The sequence below is a fragment of the Taudactylus pleione genome, unplaced genomic scaffold (assembly GCF_031769625.1).
Source record: "Taudactylus pleione unplaced genomic scaffold, aTauple2 ptg000321l, whole genome shotgun sequence".
In the NCBI taxonomy this organism is placed as follows: domain Eukaryota; kingdom Metazoa; phylum Chordata; class Amphibia; order Anura; family Myobatrachidae; genus Taudactylus; species Taudactylus pleione.
The window spans coordinates 688,228-711,112 of record NW_028284722.1 but is presented as its reverse complement, the minus strand read 5'-3'; positions in this window follow the sequence as shown (position 1 = coordinate 711,112).

The following is a 22,885-nucleotide window of genomic DNA, read 5'->3' as shown; positions in this document are numbered from 1 at the left end:
GTCTCTAGTCTATAGTGTCAGCCCCCCCCCTGTGTGTCTCTAGTCTATAGTGTCAGCCCTCCCCCCTGTGTGTCTCTAGTCTATAGTGTCAGCCCTCCTCTGTGTGTCTCTAGTCTATAGTGTCAGCCCCCCCCCTCTGTGTGTTTCTAGTTTATAGTGTCAGCCCTCCACTCTGTGTGTCTCTAGTCTATAGCGTCAGCCCCCCCCCTCTGTGTGTCTCTAGTCTATTGCTTCAGCCCCCCCCTCTGTGTGTCTCTAGTCTATAGCGTCAGCCCCCCCTCTGTGTGTCTCTAGTCTATAGTGTCAGCCCTCCCTCTGTGTGTTTCTAGTTTTTAGTGTCAGCCCCCCTCTGTGTGTCTCTAGTCTATAGTGTCAGCCCCCTCTGTGTGTCTCTAGTCTATAGTGTCAGCCCCCCCTGTGTGTTTCTAGTCTATAGTGTCAGCCCCCTCTCTGTGTGTTTCTAGTTTATAGTGTCAGCCCCCCCCCTCTGTGTGTCTCTAGTCTATAGTGTCAGCCCCCCCCTGTGTGTCTCTAGTCTATAGTGTCAGTCCCCCCCTGTGTGTCTCTAGTCTATAGCGTCAGCCCCCCCTGTGTGTCTCTAGTCTATAGTGTCAGCCCCCCTCTGTGTGTTTCTAGTTTCTAGTGTCAGCCCCCCCCCTGTGTGTCTCTAGTTTATAGTGTCAGCCCTCCCCTCTGTGTGTCTCTAGTCTATAGTGTCAGCCCCCCCCCCCTCTGTGTGTTTCTAGTTTATAGTGTCAGCTCTCCACCTGTGTGTCTCTAGTTTATAGTGTCTGCCCTCCCCTCTGTGTGTCTCTAGTTTCTAGTTTCAGCCCCCCCTCTGTGTGTCTCTAGTTTATAGTGTCAGCCCTCCCCTATGTGTGTCTCTAGTTTATAGTGTCAGCCCCCCTCTGTGTGTCTCTAGTCTATAGCGTCAGCCCCCCCCCTCTGTGTGTCTCTAGTCTATAGCATCAGCCCTCCCCTCTGTCTGTTTCTAGTTTATAGTGTCAGCCCTCCTCTGTGTGTCTCTAGTCTATAGCGTCAGCCCCCCCCTCTGTGTGTCTCTAGTCTATAGCGTCAGCCCCCCCCCTGTGTGTCTCTAGTCTATAGCGTTAGCCCCCCTCTGTGTTTCTCTAGTCTATAGTGTCAGCCCTCCCTCTGTGTGTTTCTAGTTTATAGTGTCAGCCCCCTCTGTGTCTCTAGTCTATAGTGTCAGCCCCCCCTCTGTGTCTCTAGTCTATAGTGTCAGCCCGCCTCTGTGTGTTTCTAGTTTATAGTGTCAGCCCCCCCCCCTGTGTGTCTCTAGTCTATAGTGTCAGCCCCCCCCTCTGTGTGTTTCTAGTCTATAGTGTCAGCCCCCCTCTGTGTGTCTCTAGTCTATAGTGTCAGCCCCCCCCTGTGTGTCTCTAGTCTATAGTGTCAGCCCCCCCCTCTGTGTGTCTCTAGTCTATAGTGTCAGCCCCCCCTCTGTGTGTCTCTAGTTTATAGTGTCAGCCCTCCCCTCTGTGTGTTTCTAGTTTCCAGTGTCATCCCCCCCTCTGTGTGTCTTTAGTTTATAGTGTCAGCCCCCCCTCTGTGTGTTTCTAGTTTATAGTGTCAGCCCCCCCCTCTGTGTGTCTCTAGTTTATAGTGTCAGCTCGCCATCTGTGGATCTCCATAATCTCAGCCCATCCCTCCCTGTGTGTTTTCCTCACTTACCTGAATCTTCTCTTCCTCCTAATGGTGGTTGAAGGCTCTGCACTGACAGCCTCTCTTCTTAAGCGCGCTCAGCGCTGACATCACACGTGCAGAGTAGGGGATTAACATGATCCTAGCCCCTGCCCTCATGTCTGATTAATGCAGCAGCGCAGGCACAGGGAGGCCAAGCCTGTCATGGGGGAATGGGAGCAGTCAGAGCTGAGTCGGAGCAGCTCCGGCTGGGAAGCCTCTCATGCCCCTCCCCCCTTAATCCGGCTCTGCTGCCGGACACCGTGGACCTGCTCTGGTGTGTGTGTGGCATTGTGCAGTTGCAGTTCTGCTGGGGGGGTCCACTACTTGGGAGGACTCGCTTCTCGGCAGGACACTCTGCTTGATGTTCTTTATCATGCAACAAAAACGGCACTGGTGGGCGTGGCCATATTTGACAATCGGCCCCACAGAGCAATCTGCCCACCAGGAATCATCCCGCTAAAAGTAACGGCCAATGCGCCCCTGTATACACTAGGGGTGTGCACCGCCCACTTTTCGTGTTTTGTGTTTTGGATCTGGATCTTTCTTCGTGTTTTGGATCTGGATTGGTTTTGCCAAAACCACCCTTCGGTGTTTTGGGTTCTGGGTTTTGAGTTTTGGATCTGTATTCTTTTTTAAAAAAGTATAAAAACAGCTAAAATCACAGAATTTGTTGGCTTTTCTGCTCCTATGCTATTATTAACCTCAATAACATTAATTTCCACTCATTTCCAGTTTATTCTGAACACCTCACACCTCACAATAGTGTTTTTCTGTCCAAAAGGTGGCACCGAGGTAGATGGATGACTATGCTAAGCAACACGAGTGGGCGGCACAAACACGTGGCCCATCTAGGAGTGACACTGCAGTGGCAGACAGGATGGCAGTTTGAAAAACTAGGCCCCAAACAGTACAAAATGCAAAGAATAAAAAGAGTTGCAAGATGGAATTGTCCTTGGACCCTCCCACCCACCCTTATGTTGTATAAACAGGACATGCACACTTTAACAATCCATTCATTTCAGCGCCAGGGTCTGCCACATGACTGTGGCTGAAATGATTGGTTCGTTTGGGCCCCCACAAAACAAGCTGGCAATTAATCTGGCCCTGCACAAACTGGCTCTACGGAGGCAAGATGTCATCCTCATCCTCCTCATTCACCGATTCCTCACCCTCTTCAGTGTTGTGTACATCCTCATCCTCACAGAGTATTAATTTGTCCCCGCTGGAATCCACCACCACAGGTCCCTCTGTACGTTCTGGAGGCTGGTCTCCCTGGAAAAGTTGATAATTCATTTTTATGAACATCATCTTCTCCACATTTTGTGGAAGCAACCTCCTACGCCTTTTGCTGACAAGGTTCCCGGCTGCACTAAACACTCTTTCGGAGTGCACACTGGAGGGGGGGCAACTCAGGTAAAATAGAGCCAGTTTGTACAGGGGCCTCCAAATTGCCTCTTTTTCCTGCCAGTACATGTACGGACTGTCTGACATGCCTACTTGGATGCTGTCACCGATGTAATCCTTTAACAGACAGACGTACGCTTGTCGCTGCTGCTTTGAGGATGCAGGTGCGGCTACAGCCCACACAATTCACAAAGACAGGAAAAAAAAGAAGAATTTTTCTATTGTTTGTGGAGCGCACTTTGAGGGTTACACCACCCTTTAACAGACAGACGCACGCTTGTCGCTGCTGCTTTAAGGATGCAGGTGCGGCTACAGCCCACACATTTCACAAAGAGAAAAAAAAAGAAGAATTTTTTTATTGTTTGTGGAGCGCACTTTGAGGGTTACATCACCCTTTAACAGACAGACGCACGCTTGTCGCTGCTGCATTGAGGATGCAGGTGGAATCTAGACGGGATTTGGAACCGGGGACACACTACCTCCATCAATTGTCTAAATCCCACTGCACTAATGGCGGATACCGGACGCATGTCTAACACCAACATAGCAGTCAAGGCCTCAGTTAAACATTTTGCTTCAGGATGACTGCTGTCATACTTCATCCTCCTCGCTAAGGACTGTTGGAGGGTCAATTGTTTAGTAAAAGTAGTGGTGTTCCTACTTCCTCTCTGGGATGATGAACAATTCCCAGCAGCATCAACAGCACTAGGAGGAAGTGGTTCTTTACCTATTTAATTTTTATCGGAGAAAGTTTGGTCCTCCATTTATGTTATATTGATATATACGTGCGGCTAAGGCGCACACAAACAGAAAATATTTTTTTATTGTTGCTGGAGAGTAGTGCACTTTGTGGCTTACACCACCCTTTAAGAAATGAGCCAACCGGCTCTTTACTTATGGGATACAGGCGCACGCTTGGCGTTGCTCCTTTGTTGATGCACGTGCGGCTACAGTGCACACAATTCACAAACACAGAAAATATTTTTTTATTTTGTTTGGAGTGCCTTTTGGGGGTTACAGCACCCTTTAGCGGTCAATCCAGCCGGCCTTTTATTTATGGGACACAGGCGCACACTTGGCACTACTTTGTTGATGCACGTGCGGCTACTGCGCACACAATTCACAAACACAGAAAATATTTTTTTATTTTGTTTGGAGTGTACTTTGGGGGTTACAGCACCCTTTAACGGTCAAGCCAGCCGGCCCTTTACTTATGACACAGGCGCACGCTTGGCACTACTTTGTTGATGCACATGCAGCTACTGCTCACACAATTCACAAACACAAAAATAGATATTTTTTTATTTTGTTTGGAGTGCCCTTTGGGGGTTACAGCACCCTTTAATGGACAAGCCAGCTGGCTTTTTACTTATGGGACACAGGCGAATGCTTGGCGCTGCTCCTTCGTTGATGCACGTGCAGCCACAGTGCACACAATTCACAAACACAGAATTTTTTTTAAAATTTTGTATGGAGTGCCCTTTGGGGGTTACAGCACCCTTTAGTGGTCAATCCAGCCGGCCCTTTATTTATGGGACACAGGTGCATGCTTGGCACTACTTTGTTGATGCACGTGCGGCTACTGCGCACACAATTCACAAACACAAAAAAATATATATTTTTATTTTGTTTGGAGTGCCCTTTGGGGGTTACAGCACCCTTTAACAGACTTGCCAGCCGGCCTTTTACTTATGGGACACAGGCGAACGCTTGGCGCTGCTCCGTCGTTGATGCACGTGCAGCCACAGTGCACACAATTCACAAACACAGAAAACATTTTTTATTTTGTTTGGAGTGTCCTTTGGGGGTTACAGCACCCTTTAGCGGTCTATCCAGCCGGCACTTTATTTATGGGACACAGGCGCACGCTTGGCACTACTTTGTTGATGCATGTGCGGCTACTGCGCACACAATTCACAAACACACAAAAATATTTTTTTTTATTTTGTTTGGAGTGCCCTTTGGGGGGTTACAGCACCCTTTAGCGGTCAATCCAGCCGGCCCTTTATTTATGGGACACAGGCGCACGCTTTGCACTACTTTGTTGATGCACATGCGGCTTCTGCGCACACAATTCACTAACACAAAAAAATATATATTTTTATTTTGTTTGGAGTGCCCTTTGGGGGTTACAGCACCCTTTAACGGACAAGCAAGCCAGCCTTTTACTTATGGGACACAGGCGCACGCTTGGCGCTGCTCCTTTGTTGATGCACGTGCAGCCACAGTGCACACAATTCACAAACACAGGAAAAATAATTTTTTTTAGCACTTGGGGGAGCACCCCTGACGGACAGAGCACCCCCTGGACAACACTACAGCACCCCTTTAGGACTGGGACACTGCACAGGACTTTGGAGTGGACACAGCCCCTATGGACAACTGACTGCACAACACAGTCCAGCCAGCCCCTATGGACTTTGAAGTAGTGGACACAGCCCCTATGGACAACAGCAGCACAGCGCAGCACAGCACAACACTACACTGCACTACACTACACTACACTACACTACACTACAACACTACACTACACTACACAGCCCAGCCAGCCCTAACTCCCACCCTCCCTCTTCACTGTCCACAGCCGAGTGAGAAAATGGCGCCGACGCGGGTACCTTATATAGGATCCAAAACCCACGAGACCCGGAAGGCGGGATGATGACGTTTTGCCTCGATTTCAGATCCGAGTCAGGCTCGACTTTTCCCGTCTGACTCGGATCGGCCTCGGATCGGGGGTCTCGGGGAGGTTCGGATTTCAGAAATCCGAACCCGCTCACCCCTAGTATACACCCCATGTAAATAAATGGTCCCGGCATCTACGGTCGATCTCCTCAGCCACTCTGCTACCCCTGTCCTTGCTCCATCGTTCCAGGTCCTCTTCATTCCCATTGCTGCAGTGAAAACCTGCACGTCACACCTAAAGTGCACCACTAGCGCCAAGTCCCACTGCACGTGCCATGCACGTTAGGCGTGCTGTGCAGGTGTTACCACAGCAATGGGAATGAAGAGGACCTGAGACATGCACGTGCCACAGACGAAATTCATTTACACTGGGGTCAAATTTAATAATAATAATAATAACAATAATATATACTGTACATAATATATATATATAAAAAATATATACTGTATATACCTCCTGTATATATATATATATATATATATATATATATATATATACGTACACACATACATACATATACACACACACAAAACCATAAAATAGAAGTATAAAATTATCATTGTTACAAGAAATTTGTGCTTACCTGCCATCATTCAGATGAATTCTGGCGCAGTTCACGGTCTTTCTTCTGCAGGTCAGCACCACTTCTGATGGCAGCCACCAGACATGGAGAGGGTGGCAGTGGCATAAGCACACATAGCAAAGGTACAGATGGGGAAAGGGGTAGAGTCACACATGATGGGGGGACAAACAGATAATAACAGATGTACAGATGGCAAAGGGGGCAGTGTCACAGAGGGGGCAAGAATCAAAGGGGGCTGATGCATAGAAGAGGGAGGGGCAGAGGCACACATTGAAGGGGGCAGAGATGTAGCTGATTCAGGGGGAGGTAGAGGCAAACATCGTGGAGGGTAGGAGCAGAGGCACAGCTAATCAACTTCAACTCCTGAATGCCTCTGTCCAGCCCAGCCAGGGAGAGGATGACAAGGGAGGAGCTGCAGGAGACCTGGTGGCAGGCAAGATGTAGAGGAGTCAGGAAAGGAAGGTGTGATAGGCAGGAGAGAAGACTGGAGTCCCCTGCTGCGAGAGTGGGGGAGGGGAGCACACAACAGCCCCTATCTGGATCTAATTATCAAAGGCTGACAGAGGGGCCGGATTACCTGTAGATTTAGGGGGCATAAGGGAAGGTACTAGAGGAAGCACCAGTGACCATATGACAGAGGGGCCCGCTGGCGTTGATGATCCCAGCCCTGAACTGCTTTTCACTCACAGGCAGACATTTGCCTGTGTGAGTGAGAAGCAGGTTGCAGCCGCGATCATCAGCGCCAGCGGGCCCCTCTGTCTTATGGTCACTGGTACTTCCTCTAGTACCTTTTCCTTATGCCCCCTAAATCTACAGGTAATCCGGCCCCTCGCAGCTCCACCTACCACCATCTTGTCAGCCAGCCTCTCAGTCCAGCACTGTCCGGCGTCCGGACCCCTTAGCTCCGCCTCCCGCTGACCTAATCAGTCAGCCCGGCCCCCCCCAGCCCCGCTGGCTGAGACTGATAGCTGCCTGTCCCTCACACTGTATGGCCGACCGCTTGGCTGTCACTTACCGCGGTACGGCCCCTGCAGCAGCTGCCTGTTATAAAAAAAATTTAAAATCACCTGACTGGTCGACAGGCGGCCCCACAGGAGCATCGGCCCACTGGGAATCATCCCGCTAAAAGTAACGGCCAATCCGCCGCTGCACCTAGGTGTGCCTAACTCTAACCTCCTCCCCCAAAACCTAACTATAACCCCGCTACACTGCTTAAACCTAACACTCTCCACCCCCCCCCACGCGGCTCTCAGCTAAGACAGCCCGGACTTACATCGTTCGGGGTGGCGTCCTTCTGGAATCGGAGGTCGGGATTAAGATAGGCGTTGGTATTTCGACGTCTATCTTAAGTCCTCTGTTGGACTTTCAGAGTCGGGATTCAGACCGGCGGCATGCTTTCCGACGGTCTGCTAACTGCATCCCTTGAGGGAGGTCTGGTGCTACTTAAGGACAAATGTTGAAAGCAAATAATAATAGAAAAAAAACTACAAGCAAATGCAGAATATGGCAAATCTTTTGTTTCATAACTTTCACTCACCTCAAACAGTGATGGGGAGATTGATCAAATCTTGGAGAGAAATAAATTGCAGATGTTGCACATAGCAACCAAACAGCTTCCAACTGTCATTTGCCTAGTACAGCTTGTAATATGACAGTTAGAAGCTGATTGGTTGCTATTGGCAAGTTCTTCACTTTAGTGCCGTATTCAATTAGCTGTCGTCGGCGGAATGTACTTTTTGATGACTTCATGACTTTTGGACGCAAAAGCTTTGCGTGTGCAGCACCCCTTTTTGCCCTATTCAGTTCCAAAGGACGCGAAAACGGAATCCGGCGAAATGTAAACAGGCGAAAAGTGCTGTCAGATTTTGGAAATCAGCCTGACACTGACACCCCCCAAAAGATGCACTAATATTGGGGATCAATCAAGATGTCCCCGAATAGCCCTGCTGAAGGTATTTGGGGGTACTTAAATGCCCACAATAGCTGCTATTTAGCGTCTTTGCACAAGGGAATCAGTATGCGGCAGAAGCAGAAGCCCGATCGTCGATAGGTAAGTATTGACTAACCTAAACCCCTAACCCTAACCCTCCTTAGGGGTGCCTAACCCTAACCTCCCCCCCAAGTGCCTAACCCTAATCCCCCTCTAAGTGCCTAACCCTAACCCCCCCCTTCCCCGCTGCCTAAACCTAAGTCCCCCGGGGGGGTGCCTAACCCTAACCCTCCCTCCCCCTAGCCTAACCCTAACGTGGGGGTGCCTAACCCTAAGTCCCCCGGGTGCCCTAAACCTAACCCTCCCCCCCCCCCGTGGCTGTCCACTCGTGGCACCTGGCATCCCTTCGATCGGGATGCCGGGCGCCAGTCTCCCTGCATCAGGGAAATGTCAGGCGTCTGCATCTAGACGCCCGGCATTTCTCCCTCGCCGGGATGTGACAGTCGGGAAACCGGCTGCCGGTATTAAGGTAGCCGGCTTCCCGATTGTATACCTGCACAAGTGGTGAAGAATAGCATTTTGCAGTTTTAAGGAGAAAATAAGTTGTCCCAGCAAATTTGGGGTACATGAAAATGGGTGCAAGCATGGTTAAAAATTGCAAGAGTTAATTTATAAATAACGTAAAAACCGCAGACCCCCCAAAAGCTTACTCAGCTAGTTTTTAAGTTTGTACCACGATATTGATTAATTTTTTTGGCCCCTTTTTTCAAAGTCATTTTTTGGGGTGTTCTTCATTTGTTTTTAGGATTTTCTTGACACAGTTATGCTTTTGGGGGCTGTCCCAAGGGTGCTGAGTGGTTTCTCCATGTTTGCACCCCAAAACCACAATTCTGCACTTTTTTTCACCACCTATTCATAGATGTCTCTTTATTGCCTATTACATTGCATTGCGTTTTCGCGTCAGCGAAATCAATTTGGAATTGCATACTGCGATACTTTTCCGCCTGGCAAAATTACGTTATCGGCAAAACTTTTTCGCTTAAAATGGCTTTTCGCATCTAATTGAATACGGCCCTTAGTCTGGTCAGTTGTGCCTGATTCATTACGGACCGCAACTGCGATTATGCACGCAGACGACCGATTGTTGCGTTCTGGGCATGTGTATGCATCGCAGTGCGCATGGGCGAAGGTCTCCCTGTGGTCACACTGTGATTGCAGGCACTACGCAGACCCATCGCAGAGTGATTGACAGGAAAGGACCGTTTGAAGGTGGTGACGGGGGGGTGATCGGCGAAATGCAGGCATGTCAGTGCGTTTGATCGCCGTTACAGGGGCATGCATAAATTAGCCACTACGATGGTACACGCAGCTTGAGCTCGCACTGCGTGTGATGAGGTTAGCAATTTGAGAGAAAGGTCTGACCTCATGCAATTGTGCGTGATGCTATGATGTTACTCGATGTTACCGATGTTTTTCCTGTTTTGCTAAGTATTACGGATGTGAGTAACGGGAAGTGGGCGTCCTTATGTTAGGCTGCGATGGCATTGCGATTGCAAATGTTAGCATATTTTCGCAGTGAGTCTGCGTGCGTAATCGCAGCTGTGATCGCAGTTGCGATCCATAATGAATCAGCCCCTAAATACATAGAGCAAATCTTTATTTTACAAAAATTTTTTAATGAAAATGCTAATACATACTGTACCTCTCAGCACTCATGAGTTCAGCATGAAAGTACGGGGTTGAAGATTCTATCTGGTGTCACAGCTGGGACTGCATTGTTCCGATCTTGTTGTGAGGCATGTCACATTCCCCCAGGGGCATTGCCACACCCCCTTTGAGACATGACCATATCCCCACCGTGATCAGTTCACCTCCAATGTTGGGAGTTATCGGTAATGATTACTGCATACATCATTATTCACCTAGGGTGTTGTATTACTGCAGGGCAGATTGAAAACTTTCAGCAACCAAGACAAATATTCCAAGAGTGACTAAAATTGTAAGTAGGCCCTACCAAATGCTAGTGACCACAGACATAATGGTATGTATTAGTCAAAGGGGGATGTAGTTAAAATACAAGCGGATGGTATTCTGTTCCACAGACATACCAACACCATAATCCCGACCGCCGGCAAAATGCAGATGCTGCTTTCCTGAATGGGATCAGGATATAGGGGGCGTTGGCATACCGAACGCCGGAATCCTGAACATCTGGACACCGGTATGTATGGTAGTTACACAGGAATGGGGGGGGTTAAGATTAGGCACCCCTCCCGGTGGGAGCTTAGAGTTGGGCACCCCCAGGGAGGTTTAGGGGGAGGAGGGTTAGGGTTAGGCACCACTGGGAGAGGTTAGGGAGAACCGGGAGAATTAGGTTTAGGATGCGGAGAGAGGGGGTTAGGTTTAGGCACCACAGGGGGGAGGTTAGCGTAAGGCACCACCGAGGGGAGGTTAGGGTTAGGATCCACTAAGGGAGGGTTAGGGTAGGGAGAGGGGGAGAGTTGGGGTACTTACCTCCCCTGTAGGGATCTTCACAGTTCGGGCTTCCAGCATCAGGATTTGAATCGGCGGCTATTGAGCCGCTGGTATATCATACCCTTTCCCGTCAAAGGAATGGTGGGTAAAGCAATGCTACCCCCTTCCTCGGTGCAGTCACAAATCTTCTATCACCACCAAAACAACTGCTTAAACAATCACCCAGACCCATGCAACACAGAAAGTAGTCACTTATAATTAGAGCTGTGCATTTGGTTTTCTCAAAAACGGAAATGCTCATCATTATAATGTATCTACAGTCCCACATCATCATTATTAACCTCTAAATACCCCACATTAAAGATTCATGTGTGGTGACATATGGCTTCTTTCAGAGGCGGCCGTACGGTCTACGACCGCACGGCCGCCTCAATGTTTGTCCAGTGCGCATGCGCACGAGGGAGCTGGCTCCTTCGTGTGCATGCGTGAGACCCGCTATGACCGACAGCGCCGGTCGTAACGGGTCTCTTTCCAAAAGGGGTGAGCTGTCAATGTTGATTGACAGCTCGCCCCATTTGGAAGGCGGGCCGGGGGGGTGGCATCCCAAACGGAGGCGTTCCCATGGGAACGCCTGCCATTTGGGGGAGGCCCCACTGACATCACTAGTGATGTCAGTTTAGAGTTTCCAGCTCTGACAGAGCCAGAAGCTCTCCGGGGCTTACGACAAGTGAGACCCTACCCTAGGGTCTCGTCGTAAGCCCCGATGGTCGTGATGGTCTATGACCATCGAGACCATCACTCTAGCGGTCGTTAGAGCTGTGGGTGTAAACCCACAGCCTAATGACTGAAACAGAGGCGGCCGGTCAGGATGCAAGCGGCCGCCCAGTTTCTGAGCGACCGCTTGCATCCTCCGACAACCTCTGAATGAGGGCCATAGTGTGGAGATTACAGTATTTGCAACTTCAGATTCTGTTACTGATTGATACTGCTACTGGTTTCTAATTCAGTACTAGTCCCCAGGCTCTGCTCTGGATGTACCCTGGGAAAGTAGCCAATTCCAGTTTAGCGGGCCTTTACAGCGGAAGCATAAGCTTATAAGTGTTCTGAGATAAGCCGACAAGGGTCTTAACTAGAGATGTGCAACCGGTTCCACTGTCAAAGCTAAGAGGTGGCTCTATTGCTGCCCCAGTGGCACTTATGTTTAGCTTCCAGGGTGCCTAGAATAACACCCTGCAGACTGGTGACCCACCTGGCTCATCCTTAGAACTTGCTCGGCCTCCTGGTCACATCATGACATTACATGTGCTGCAATACCCAACAAACAGCCCATTCACAAGCCTTTTAGTCTCCACGGCTGGGTGTACCTCCTCAGTGGGTTCTGCCTCTTTACCTAATGTCAGGCAGGATGAGAGGTTAGGAGACTCTTCAGCAGCATTTAAAGGGCCATCGGCAAATACTTCAACTTAAACAAATAAAAAATCTTGTGCTGGCAGCAGCCTCGTGATTTCACATGGAAAGCTGACCTATTGGAAAAAGTCCCATTATGTCTATGGCAAATATTATTATTTATTTAATTATTAATATTTAACACAATGTTAAAAAAAAAGATTTAGATGAACTCACTTAAAAAAAAAATTGTGTTTATTTTTTTTCACACACTGCATTTTATACATTTTATTTCTTTTAAAATGTCATTGCTTCTTGGATAAAGAGCAGTAGTATTATTGTAGCATTCTCTCGGGTGTGCTAGCAAATATTGACGTTTTTCAACTTTACAGCACATTTAGCATTCAGAATAAGATATAGAAAGCGTTTCTATACTGGCTTCATCAGTGTTGTCTGTTTTATCTTTCTGTAGTCTTAGCAACATTTATATTGCTAAGGGTTGTTAAATAACCTTTTTTTGCCTGTTAGCTTTAAAAAATGATAGCAAATGAAAGCACTCAGGCAATGTGAATTGTCAAGTAATATGCTTAATTTTTCAAACAGATTGATGCGTACAAACATACAGTGCTAAAATCTGCCATACTGCAGAAATACACATTTCAAATTCAATGTTTTATGATTGTTTAGGATTTACTCAAAAGACAATTTTTCTTTCATTATATAGAAAAATATGTTAAATATTTACAATGCTAATAATAATAAAATCCAATTAATTTTAGGTTGATTATTAATATGTTTTATTATTTTTGCTAAATAATTTATGTATTTATTTTCAGCATTTTTTTTAATTCTAATTACTGTACATAAATTGTTGTTACAGACAACCATTTTTAAGAATGCTTATTTAATGGCTTACTAGCCATCAAGCAAATTAGTTTCATTTACACTAAACAAGCTAAATAAAAGCTAAAAAAACCTATATAAATTATTAATATTAAAAGGCTTTTTGACCCACACACCAATCATTACTTCTGCACAAGTCATTACACAATGCACTGTAAGTAAAAATAGAATGACATAATAATTTAAAAAATGATAGCATGCAGTGATTCAGCTCTATAAATGCATAAAGACACGACAGCTTTTTTTAGTATAAATACATTCATGACGCCATGAAAAATATGACAAGATATCAATGTAATTTACTGCACTTAATATCAAATAAAAGGCAGATGAATTCTTAAGAAAAATAGAAAATCGAGGTTGTATAAGCACTTTATGTAAAGTAATGTCTATCTACATCTGCAGGTAAGGGTATACTCAACCAGTTCCATAATGCAAAGACCACAACTTCAGCCAATTCCAGAAAACGTAGGCTCTGTACTAAGAAACTGATGAAGTTTATCTTTGACTGCAGATGCCTTTGACCCGAATTAGCTGATTTTCAGGCAAACATAAACAATTGTACTAACGAAGAAGAAATAACTATTGGCAGAGATCTTAAAAAGCTACATTTTGTTAGAATTTTAACTCATATTTCAAATGAATCATATATATGAATTATCCAACACTGAGAAATGCGTCAATGTGTCTTTCTGATTTGTTCCTGTGAGAACTTGTAAACAAAAGAAAAAAGAATACATATAAAACTTAAGATCTCTTGAGAAAAAGGTGGTACCCTTAAGAGATTTTAAATATTAATCTCCTGCTGTTCTTTAACAATACAATGGAAAGTGTTGCTGTTTTTAGGTTTGCCTCATTTTTACCTGCATTAATATCTTAAACTTACCCAGCTTTTAGCCAATTTCAAGGAGAGATTGAAGGCAAGTAATCAATTGCTTTACACTACAGTATATATATATATATATATTTAATTTTTATTATATATATATATATATATATTTATAAAATAAAAATGAAGACATTTTTCTTAAATTGGTTTTGATTGTTTTCAAGAAAAAAAAAATGTTTTTCCACATAATTATCACTATTAGCTTTAAAGCTGTATAATTACATTAATTTACAGCTGTAAGGGACTTGCATGGAGTGAAATATCACCACATCATATGCAAATTCCTTTATGAACTGGGCTGTATATCTTATACGAGAACATATCTGTAATTTGGAGCACACATGGAAATTAGTGGCTAATCTAATGGCACATAAAAGTGTGTACCACAGGATCAGAACACTACACAGAATTGTTGAGGTCGTAGTGCTAAGAGTTGATCAGTTTGAACTTGTCTCTGTAGGAGGCAGAGTGTCACATATATGTTAAGTGGTGCACCAGGTGCTAGCAGGGTTGCCTCGGACCTGGCTGCTCACTCGAGCCAGGCTTCTCGTGCCACATGCCATATTGAGACTAGATGGGTTTATTTAAGTTGGCCAGGTGCTTTGGTTCTCAGGCTTCATGTGTTCAGCTTTACTCTCTTTACTCAATAATCGATACCTCTCCCAGACAACAGGTAAATTAATGAGGAAAGGGTGTAAAACTAGTGGAAAAAACTAAAAAGCAGCATGGTTTTATCTAGAGATGTGTGCTGATCCCCCGCTTTTTGGTTTGGGATCTGGATTCATCTTCGTGTTTTGGTTTTGGATCTGTTTTTTTCCTTTTTTCTTTAAAAAAAATGATAAAAACTTTTTAAAACAATACAAAACGAGAGATCCTGATTTAAAACCCTAATTCTGAATCAAAGAAAAATCAGAAACATGACTTGGATCTGTCCAGATTCACTAAATTCTGGTGGATTCAAATTTCTGGAGAACCGAACAGCACATCTCTAGTTTTTACTATTAAAACCTCTATTATACGACAGAGAGAAAAAATTAATTCTTAAACATGCTCCAAAAAGCTCACAGAAGCATATTCTATGCCTGACCAACAAAGGAAGCATCAACCAGTGTCAGTGCAGCACAACCACAAGTAGTTCGTTAGACCCAGTACACCATCATCATCTTCTTGTAATGGCACTTACCCTTCCACTCACAATGATTTGTCTATACCAGGCACATGTCCATCTCTTAATAGGTCTTCATGTATTCATGATTGTGTGAACATGCCTTTAATGTACTTTGCTTCTGACAGAACACCCCTGTCCTGAACTGTCCCTTCAGTCACAAGCCTCAGGGGATCTGCATGGCCGCATTTAGATCTGCATGCTGTTCTGAGCATGCGCAGAGCAATTTCACATACTTTGTGCTGTCTTAGAACTCATTCTGCATCAGCACCAAATGGGCCTCATTCAGTGGTGGATGCAGAAGCTAGGAGCACCCACAGCTGTGTCTATTGGTGATCGCCCGTCTGCAACTATATGCAGATGCCGCTACAAAGACATTCCTTTGTGATGATCCATGCATCCAAATGTGCAAGGACTAACCTTCCCCCTCTCAACCCTTAATCCTCACTTGGTGGTGCCTAACCCTAACCTCCGCTGGTGGTGCCTAACCCTAACCTCCCCTGGTGGTGCCAAACCCTAACCCCCGCTCCCCCAGCATAACTCTAACCCTCCCCAGCCAATGCCTAACCTCTTGGGCTGTGTCATACTTACCCGCATACTTACCTTCAGGATGGCAGTGGTTTGGATGTTGACATTGGCAGGGCCGGCTCTAGGGGTGTTCGACCAGTGTGGTCGAACAGGGGCACCACCCATAGAGGGCGCACTCCTCCCAAACATCCCGATTTCAGCGGGACAATATTGTCCCGCTGTTCCACTCATGGACCAAGGTGGCCCGCGGATGGTCAAATCAAGAGGTTGGGGACCCCCACCTCTGCAGCTGTGCGGTGGTGCCGGACCTTGGAGTCTGAATGGATGCTGCGCGGATGCGCGCGTCATCCATTCAGTGACGGGAGAAGGCTGGAGCAAGCCCAGCTAGTGATGCTCTCCCCCAGCCTGACATTGTTTGCAGGCGTGCCATGCGGGCACGCCTCCAAATAACGTCACGTAGGAGACCACGCCCCATTTTCGAACACTGTAGGGGCACACTAGAAAGGGCCGGCACAGTGTGCTCCAGCCCCTACAGCCGACCTTGGGCATTGGTATCCTGATGTCTTCGGGATGGCAGCATCTGCATTTTGCTGGGCGTCAGGATTCCAGCATCGGCATTTCGACTTCCAGAATCCCATCTGCCGGCATCTTGAACGTGTCCCCTACAGACACCTCCTGCTGCATTTGCATTTTAGTTGAACGGTATTACCTTGTGGCTGTGCAGTACCATCCACATCGGAATCAGGCCTAATTGTTCTCGAGCTTTTCTTATTGTATCTATGACACAAGTTTGTGGTTGTTGCTATGCACTTACAAGTTATTTGTATCGAAATGTCTCAGTACTTTATATATTTATACAGAGAAAAGAGAAACTACAGCACTTTGATGTGAAATAAAAGGCACATTTGCAATGAGAACTCTCAATGTGCTGACTGCTTATTGCGTTGCGGTTTACTTGAGCGAATGACTTTGGATAAATATTGTGCTGTCTTAGGCTATATTTAAAGTTTGGTATCGTTGAATTGTAAATTTACTTTTGTGAAATCATCATTAACTTTTTGTGCATTATCTTCATTTTTTTTTTTAAAGTCCAATTTTTTTCCATAGCTCAATAAAATATTCCAGCTTTTCATGTTTTACCTTCCCTAATGCAGTTTGCCTTTATTTAGCATGAATTTACATTTCAATTAAGAACACTGACTGTTCAGAAGAGATATCCTGGTGGGCAGTACAAAATACATTATTCAATTTATTATAATCTTTTTTTTTTTCCACCCGTAATGACTCCATTTGTTCTAATGACACTAAAATATTGTACATTGGACACAGGGCCTGATTCAGACCCGCTCGCTAGATGCGTTGGTACGCAGCCGTCAGCAGCCAGAGTATGTAAATTCCGCGATCGCTATCAAGATATTAGCACGCCCACTATGTCTTGCAGTGTGATCGCGGTGTGTGTTTAAACGCCCACCAGCCTGACACAGGACGCCCACTTTCCCTTAGTAACACACGTCATCTCCTGGTAGTGTATGAAACAATCGGTAACTTCGAGTAACATCAGACTCATATGCAGCTGTTCTCCCCATTTTTGACAGGACTTTCCGACTGTCCAAGTTTCGCCGGGTCCCGTTTTCGCGTCCTTTGCAATTAAATAGGGCGGAAAGTGGGGACGAGCGCAATCCTTTTCCGGAGCCCAAACAAGCGATGTAGGTGGAAAGTACACCAAGCGAAAAGTCCAGGCAATTGAATATGCCCCATAATTTTAAACACCAAAAATTCTAACCAATTATCACATCACATTTATTTGCAATATTTAATTTAAGTGACACATGAGATATATTATATGATACCTGTTTTCACAATTTGAATAAAATTATTTGACACTTTTGACATTTTATTGGCAACAGTCAACAGCCACGTAGGTCACAGCCAATCAGCGGCCTCTTACTCTAGAGCGGCCACTGATTGGATGTGACCCTGATGAATGTTGATTGACAGCCATGCGGTTCTCAACCACTCAGCGACTGCTTACTGTAGAGCGGCCTCTGATTGGCTGGCAAGTCTCTCTAATGACAGAAACCACCCAGTCTCTGTCATTACCAGGGTAGAGATATATGTGTTATCACATATATCTCTACATGTCAGAAATGGTGCGGGCAACTCGTTTTTTTGTCTTGCCAAGTCCCGGGGAGCCTACTGGACAAGGGGTCAAATGCTACGCCAGGAGGTAGTTGAGTATTGGATTTTTTTTATATAGGTAAACCTTGGGAATTTTACTGGAGAAGTGGGCGGAACATCTGACAGAAAGTAAGTATGTGTGAGTGTCTTATGTAGGTAATACTTTTTACTTTCAACGGTGTGTTAGTTCTGTCGTTATTTTACTGTGGGGGTATGGGTACTGGCCGCCAGCTGGCACTTGTATTTCCATAAGTGCCAAAGGGCAGGCATGCTGGCACCTGTAGTTGGGGGGTCCCCACCTCCCTGGAGATTCCCAGCTTGGGCTAACTAGCTTAGGGTTTTAATGCTTTGGCCGTGGAGACCCAGTGAAAGGGTCCTCTGGCTGTGGCATTACACCCCAACTATGTTTGAGTTCAGTGCTGGTTTTAAAATAAGGGGAACCCCATGCCATTTTTTCCCCTATTTTTAAAACCAGGACTGGTTTTAGGAGCCTAGTGCTGGTACCAAAATACGGGGAAACCCTACACGTTTTCCCCCCCATATTTTTAGAACTACAACTGGCTCAGGAGCCCGGGGCTGGTTGTGCTTGGAGGGGGGTGCCTTACATCATTTAAGAAAAAAAAAATAATTTATTTATTTTTTTCACATTCAAGCAGCCTGCATGTATCTCACTGATATGTGCAGGCTGCAAGTTCAGGTGAGTTTGATTGCGGTCAGACTCGGGGATAATCACAATCACATGCACCATCAAAAACCTAAATGCTTAAATCACGATTCTTGGTAAATTTGTAAGTTCCAGCAGGAAAAAGTCTCTCGAGTTTCAGCGATGCTGTGAGAGTTTCAACTCAGACCAGACACAATTCTTAGTAAATTTACCCCTAGGAATTAGGGTTAAAAGTTGTAATAAAAACTTGGGTGATGGACCAAATCGATACTCACAGAGGGAGAGATGTATCAATTCTTGGAGAGAGATAAAGTGGAGCAGTTGCCCAAAAGCAATCAATCATCTTTTAATTGACATTAATCTAGCACAGTCTTTGAAATGACAGTTATAAGCTGATTGGTTGATTTGGGAAACTGCTCCACTTTCTCTTTCTCTGCATGGTTTGATACATCTCCGACAGAGGGGCGTATTCAATTTGAAGCAAAAGCTGTTTTCGCGTGTTTTAGTCAAAAACTTTTCGTCGATGACGTCATTTTCGCCTGTTTTGGATTTACTCCGTATTCAATTTGGAAGACTTTCCGCCTAGGCAGAAAGTCAATGCAATGTAATAGGCAAAAAAGTTTTGCCTATGAATACCAGGCGGAAAAAAGTGCAGAATTGGGGTTTTGGGGAACCCCTGTGCAGCCTTCAGACAGTCCCCCAAAGGTAAACTGTGTCGAAAAAAAGAAAAACACTTAAGGACAGCCCAAAAAATGACTTTGAGTTTAGGGGCGTAAAAAAAAATGTTGGGGGACAAAGTTAAAAACTAGTGAACTTGACTCTGGGGGGGTCCCCAAGTATACCCCAGGTGTTTTTTTGATTGCAGGTGCTTGCGGCAGGTGGATTTTTACGATTTTTTCAACTTAACTTTAGCAACTTTAAAATATGCTGACCCCCATTTTCAAGTACCCCAAATTTGCTAGGGTAACTTATTTTCTGTAAAAAAAAAAACATAATACTACTCTGCACCACATATAGAAAATGCTATTTAGCAGCTATTGAGCCCTTTTAAAACACCAAATACCTTCAGCAAGCCAAATCGGGGGGTACCATAGTGAACCCCCACGTCAGAGCATCTTTTGGGGGGTGTCAGGCTGATTTCCCCAAATCTGAGAGGACTTTCCGCCTGTTCAAGTTTCGCCGGCTCCCGTTTTCGCATACTTCCATATTGAATACGGGGTAAAGCGGGGACGGCCGCGATACTTTTCTGCCTACAAAAGACACAATGTAGGCAAAAAGTCTGGGAGGCGAAAAAGTATCGCGGAACAGCTCTAATTGAATATGGCTCAGAGTGTGATCTATAAAGTCATATAGGAATAACCATCCAGTGTAGAGATAATAGTAATATTTATTGACACAACTCAATTAATTATGATTTGAGGGATACTACATTTTAAAGCCCCCATATGATAATTCAAGTCCCAAAAAAATGTGAGCTGACCAGAAGGGCCTCCTCTGCTTGACTAAACTGAGTAAGTATTTAGCAAGTAGTCACACTGTGCCAAATAATGAACATTTCTAGTACACAGTGGCCCTGATTCAGAGCGCTCGCTCTGAATCAGGGCCGGGCTATTTTCTTTTTTGAACGGCCTCCTGGCCGCTCGCATAGCTGTGGGTGACCACCCACAGCTATAGCGAGTAGCCAGGAAGATGGTCGCGATGGTCAAGACCATCGCGACCATCGGGCTTGCGACGAGACCCTTGTGGTAGGGTCTCGTTGCTGCAAGCCCCAGAGAGATTTCAGCTCTAACAGAGCCGAAATCTCTCCCACTGACATCAGTGGGACCATCCCCAAATGGAGGCGTTCACATGGGAATGCCTCCGTTTGGGCAGCCACTCCCCCGGCCCGCCCACCAAAGGGGGCGAGCTGTCACTCTACATCGACAGCTCGCCCCCTATGTTGTGAGACCCAGAGTGACGGATGCCCGTCGCTATCCGGGTCTCGTGCATGTGCATGACGGAGCCGGCTCCGTCGTGCACATGCACACTGACCCACCATCGACCCGGTTGCGAGCGCACAGCGCTTGCGACCGGGTCTGAATCAGGCCCAGTATGTATACACAGTATTGATCTGCTAAGTGATCACAGTAAATGCACAGTAAATGCATCTTACTAGTCAAAAAATACACATACACCTAAACATCATGGTCAATATGTAATAGATGTATTACATATTGACCATGATGTTTCGGTGTATGTATATTCTGAGCGAATAACCAGCATATACAGTATATAGCAGTGGTCACATTTTTCATTTTGACTAGTATAGTTCCAGTAAATGTCAGACACAAATTGGAGCTCAAACGAACAATATTTAATGTCAGGCTATCCATGTATTTGAGATATAGGGGGGAATTAAATTAGCCCTGATCATTTTTACAGTTGCAAAAAACTGCACTTTTTTGCGATGTTTTGGACTTTATCGCAATTTTTTTATTTCTCGGCCACTTCAAATAGAGCCCTTTTTTGCATCTGAAAATGATCTGTTTACGGGAGAAAACACATAAAATCCGTGATAAGTTCACTTACCTATGTGTTTTCAGTGCTGCGATCGCAAAAACGGCCTATTTATCACAGATTTTTTTTCAGAGCCTGCCGAGGTCCTGAAGAAAAATCCCAGATAATAGCTGTGGCTGGACTGACTTCGGGGCTATTTGGCTAGCCCCGGGGGATCAATTAGCGCATGGTAAATTACAGCAGCTAATTGAATTCCCCCCATAGAGTAATTCATGCATTTAGTGTGATCACTGAGCAGATCAATACTGTACGTAGCTTCTGTTTTCTGTAGCTTTTAAATAACCATACATGATATTTTACATTCATTTAATGATCTTAGCAGAACTACTCTGTTACTGACGCAATACAGCATTTCAGTCACTTAAGTACTTATTGTTAATAACTGACAAATTTAGAATTTTAGAATCTTTGAAGCTAATATAGTTTTATACTGCATTTTGTACATAAATCAAAGGAGAGCTGAAAGTCCTTCAGACAGGGTACTAGATGAGTGAGGGGTTGAAACATTACTTTCTATACCTAGATGTATTTGTTTATTTTTTAAAATGAATTCAAATATGTGTTATTAATAACTGCATTTATATATATTTGCTACCTTATAAGGTGACATTCTGCTGAGATTACTGTTTATTATCTACTGTGCTTAGATTAGATATCTATAGTTCCCGCTACGATAACTTTCTACTATACAGACATTCCTCACTTAACGACCGAGTTCCGTTCCTACGACTAGGTCGTTAAACGAATTGGTCACTAAACGAGGAGCCATATAACCTTAATAATAATCATTTTTATTTATTCTGAATAAAGAAAAGGTCTAAAGGAAACTTAAACTTGATACTGTAACTGTTTTACTTTGCATAACTCTTACATACTGTACAGTACAATTAAAGCTGTAAAAAAAAAAATCTTCAGAATAACATTTTAGTCATTGTACTATGGGTTCCAGCTGGTCAGAGTGCTGGTCGTAAGTCCGAACGGTTGTTAAACATGTAGGTTGTTAAGTGAGGAATTTCTGTGCTGCCATTTTTTAGCATAATATTATCACTAGGGTATGCAATCGGGAAGCAGACTGCCTAAATACCGGCAGCCAGCTTCCCAACTGTCATATCCCGGCAAGGGTGAAATGCCGGGTGTCTAGATGTAGACGCCCGGCATTTCCCCGACGCCGGGAGTCCGCGAGCGGACAGCCGCGGTGGGGGGAGGGTTAGGTTTAGGGCACCCGGGGGGGACTTAGGGTTAGGCACCCCCCCAGAAGGGTTAGGGCTAGGCTAGGGGGAGGGAGGGTTAGGGTTAGGCACCCCCATGGGGGACTTAGGTTTAGGCAGCGGGGAAGGGGGTGGTTAGGGTTAGGCACTTAGAGGGGGGATTAGGGTTAGGCACTTGGGGGGGAGGTTAGGGTTAGGCACCCCTAAGGAGGGTTAGGTTAGGTTAGACAATACTTACCTATCCACGATCGGGATTTCCAGCGCTGTTGGGCTTCCGCTGCCGAGATCTCTGCTGATGTCTGGCTGCCGCTGCCGGGAATCGAACCGCCGACTATGCGGCCGGCGGTATTTCATACCAATTCCATCAATAGTGGTTGTAAAGCCTATTTATTATGTTAATTATCAGGTATTGGATGGCCCCCACTAATTAAGGCCCAGATTTATCAACGAGTGATATTCTTGTTATCACCCGTTAGTTACTAATCTTGAATTGTGTTCTAGCCAATCAGCTCCTTACTGTCATTTTTTCAAACATATGACAGTTAGGAGCTGATTGGCTAGAGCACCACTTAAGGTTAGTAACAAGTGATAACAAGAATATTACTCGTTGATAGCTCTGGGCCTAA